General features: G+C 43.0%; 1 long non-coding RNA gene across 1 annotated transcript in view; it reads right to left on the bottom strand.

The window, feature by feature from the left end:
- Positions 1-564: 564 nt before the first annotated feature.
- LOC125867485 (uncharacterized) overlaps positions 565-3,843 on the bottom strand; it is a 9,844-nt gene continuing 6,565 nt past the window's right edge. Inside the window, exon 2 of the long non-coding RNA XR_007446652.1 lies at positions 565-823. This is a non-coding gene — a long non-coding RNA (uncharacterized LOC125867485). The remainder of the gene's footprint in view (positions 824-3,843) is intronic.

Here is a 3,843-nt window from a genome sequence, read left to right as displayed (position 1 = left end):
TTCTTTGGGTTAAATAAGTTTGATTCTCTCTTGATGAGTAGCCAATGTCTACAACTCATATTTTTATAACTTAAGCTCCTGCAAAGATGATGTTTTGAGAAGAGAGTCTTGATAAGATCGGTAATGTTTTGTACATTTTAAGTGTGTGGTGGTTGGTTCAGGTTCTGGTTGTAGCTGAAATTGGTTTAGAATTTTTTCATGGTTATTTGAGAAAAAATATTGTCACGACGGTTGTGTTATGGTCCATGGGTTTCAGTGTAGATTAGGTTCATGGGTTAGTATGTGTCTTGATAATCACTCTTGATTTATAGATCTTTCAAAGTTTGATTCGAAAGTTCAGTTCTTAGTAGTTGATCTTGATGGAATGGTATTAAGGAGGAGCTCATTTGGAGAGATGAACACCGACAGATAGGTCATAACTAAAGCTTTTGGTGTCACGACCCGATTTCTCAAGTCATGATGGCACCTACTATAACCCACCAGCAGGTAAGCCAACCCGTAACCCGGAACAACAAGTAATGGGTGTGAGGGTAGAAACTAAACAAGAGTAGACAAATAACAATATAAACAGGCGGAAGCAAACCAAAAACATATATACAAATAAAGATCCCTCCCAGAACCTGGAAGTCACTAGTACAGAGCTACTAACAAAATGAGTACAAGTCCCAAAAGTGGACAACAGAGACTGGACTGTCTCGAAAGGTAAAAGACAAGTCTATATATACAGATGGAGACTGAAATAGTACAAAACGTCGTGTGCTCACTCCCGTCTCCGGATCAGTCTGCTCCAAGCTCGATCAACGCTGGCTACTAGTGCCCGGACCTGCATCACGAAATAGATGCAGAGCGTAGCATGAGTACCAAAACAACCGGTACCCAGTAGGCATCATAGGCCGACTGAACTTGAAAAGTAAAGGCAATATGAAAAGAAGGAATAACACAAACTGAAGTCAAGAACTAAAATCTAACTAACAAGGGAATGCACACGAGTATACAAAGAACTAACTAAAGTAGTCTATAAGCTAACTACACCTAACCGGGCCCCCATAAGCCCAGAAGGTACACCCGTGCGTAAGTTAAATACAAACCCGAACAGACCCCCATAAGCCCGACGAGTACACTGAATAACTATAACTAAAGAGAATTGCATATGAGAACCCAAGAACGAAGAACACGAATCAGAACCTCAACCCTAGTTAGTAAAATCTGACAGTACGGAGGCCGGACATCTAACCGGATGCTCACCAGAAGTACCCAAGTAACCAATCACAAATATCAAGTATATGAGGCCGGAACTCTAACCGGATGCTCTATATAAGTATCTGAGAAATAGAGGCCGGACCTTAAACCGGATGCTCTATATAAGTATCTGGGAAATAGAGGCCGGACCTTAAACCGGATGCTCTATATAAGTATCTGGGCGATAGAGGCGGGAACTTAAACCGGATGCTCTATAAAGGTGCCAATGTAGCTGCTGAAAGAGTCCTAATCGATCCACACTCATAAATGTCCATGGAACGCCATCCATACTTAGCCAATCAATGTAAGTCCTTGGAACCAAATCAAAAATCAAATTCAAATCGCGAAGTAGAACTAGTGTCGCCGATGTAACTCGTGAATCCGTAACATCGGGGAAAATAAGGATAACTAAAGTCGGAGCAAGCGTATCGCCTAACTAAGGCCCAATATATTAGACTCAAGTCTGCTACACCAGTCTACAGGGATCTAAGTCGACCGAGCGACGTCGGGGCAAAACTAAGGCCTATTGGATCCGAATAATGTATTTCTAAGGCAAGCCCTAGTCAAACCTAAACTAAGGCCCAACATGCTTCAAATAAACAATAATTAAGCATGCAAGCACTCCACATAGCGATGAGGGTCCGTTAATAACACAAAGTATGCTCACAGTTACCAGATAATTCCCGAAATAGGCCGAAAACATGATTTCCTAACACCTATGCAAGATTCAATAACTACCCAACCCAAATCCCAACTAATCAACATGCATTCACATTCTCGAGCTCAATCTAAGAGAGGGAAACCGTAGCCTACCAGTAGGCCGATCACACGCGCTCCAAAATTACTCCTTCGGAGCTTTCCCTTTCCGAACGTCCTCAAAACGCTGCCCCGCTATCAAAAATAGAGTCACAACGTTAATACGGTCGTTTAGACACCAAAATCACAACAAACGGAGACGGGTCAATTTTGGAGTCAAAACGGGAATCGTGGGACGCGCAGGAAATTCCGAAATTAACCCCAAAAGTGGGTCCTAACCAGTTCCCCCAGTTCATGTCCCAAAATGGGACACAATTCAAGGCTCGAAAACAACACAATATCAACATGCAACTAAAACCCAAATTTTCTCAAAAATTAGAAATGGGACAGCAGTGTATTTACCAAAAACGAGCGGTCTACAGTAAAATTTGACAACACCACAATGTTCTCCTCAAAAAACCACTCAAGATAGCCTCAAAAATCACAAAAATCGGATCTAAAATGGCTAAGAAAACAAGACTCAAAAATTTCCAAAATCAAGCTCACAAAAAAAGGTCTGGCAGTAGGTATTTTTCGAAAATTACCTCAAACGGGGACTCCAAATCACTATCCGAGATTACCAATGCGTTGTTCTCGAAAAATCTCACAACTTTGCCTTTTGGATCACCCAAATCGGTTGAGAGATGAGAGAGAGATGAGGGTTTGAAATTTGGAAAATGTTGCTGCTTTTCTGCAATAAATTCCAGAAAAATCTGCAACATTTCCAAACTTTAAAATTCCGATGGGGTGCTCCGATCTCGTTCGGAACCCCGTGCACGCAAACGAGATATGCAATCATACCAAATTTGACATTCCAGACTCAACGGTGCAGTCAAAATTTCCATCAGAGATCATTTCGATAAAAAGTGGGTCACACTTCCAAAAGCCATTTTAAGTCAAAACCCACAAAAGGACTCGGAAAGATATCGAAAACCTCCAGACACAAAAGAAGGGTCAATCTAGACCAAACTCGACATTCCGGAGCTAACCACGCTGACAGAATTCTCATCCGAGTGCGTTTACTCAGAATGTTGACCATGCTCCTAGCCTAAAATGACCCTTCCGAAGCTGATGAAATCGTCAGAATTGGATTTCGATGTCATCTTCTTGAACTTTTGATCGAAAATGATCGTTCAAGGTTCATAAGCTCCAAAACACAAAAACTCGCACCAAGACAAAACGAGCGACCAGGTGACCGAACTGTCTGTCCCAGCAAGTCATAAATGACTTGGGGTCGCTATAGGAACGCTCTAAATGACATACAGAAGGCAAGACACAGAAATGACCATGAGGGTCATTACAATATCCACTACTAAAAAGGACCTTCGTTCGCGAAAGAAAGGATCAAGAAGTACCTGAAGGCTCAAACAAGCCGGGAAACTGCTCTCGCATCTCCTGCTCGGTCTCCCAGGTAGCCTCCTCGACTGGACGATGCCTCCAACGGACCTTAACAACAGGAATGGCTCTCGAGCGCAATCTCCTCACATCTCTGGCTAGAATGGCAATTGGCTCCTCTACAAATGTCAAACGATCATCCAACTCGACTGCATTATACTGGAGCACATGGGACTCATCAGGAACATACCGCCGCAGCATCAAAACATGAAACACTGGGTGGATGGCTGAAAATGCTAGAGGTAGGGCCAACTCATAAGCAACCTCCCCAACTATCCGGAGTATCTTAAAAGGCCCAATGTACCTGGGGCTAAGCTTGCCTCGCCTCCCAAACCTCATCACGCCCTTCATGGGTGACACACAGAGGAATACCCGGTCACCAACAAAGAATCTCAAAGATCGACGCCTCTGATC

This window comes from Solanum stenotomum, chromosome 6 (assembly GCF_019186545.1).
Source record: "Solanum stenotomum isolate F172 chromosome 6, ASM1918654v1, whole genome shotgun sequence".
Taxonomy (NCBI): domain Eukaryota; kingdom Viridiplantae; phylum Streptophyta; class Magnoliopsida; order Solanales; family Solanaceae; genus Solanum; species Solanum stenotomum.
This window is presented reverse-complemented; position numbering and strand designations above follow the sequence as displayed.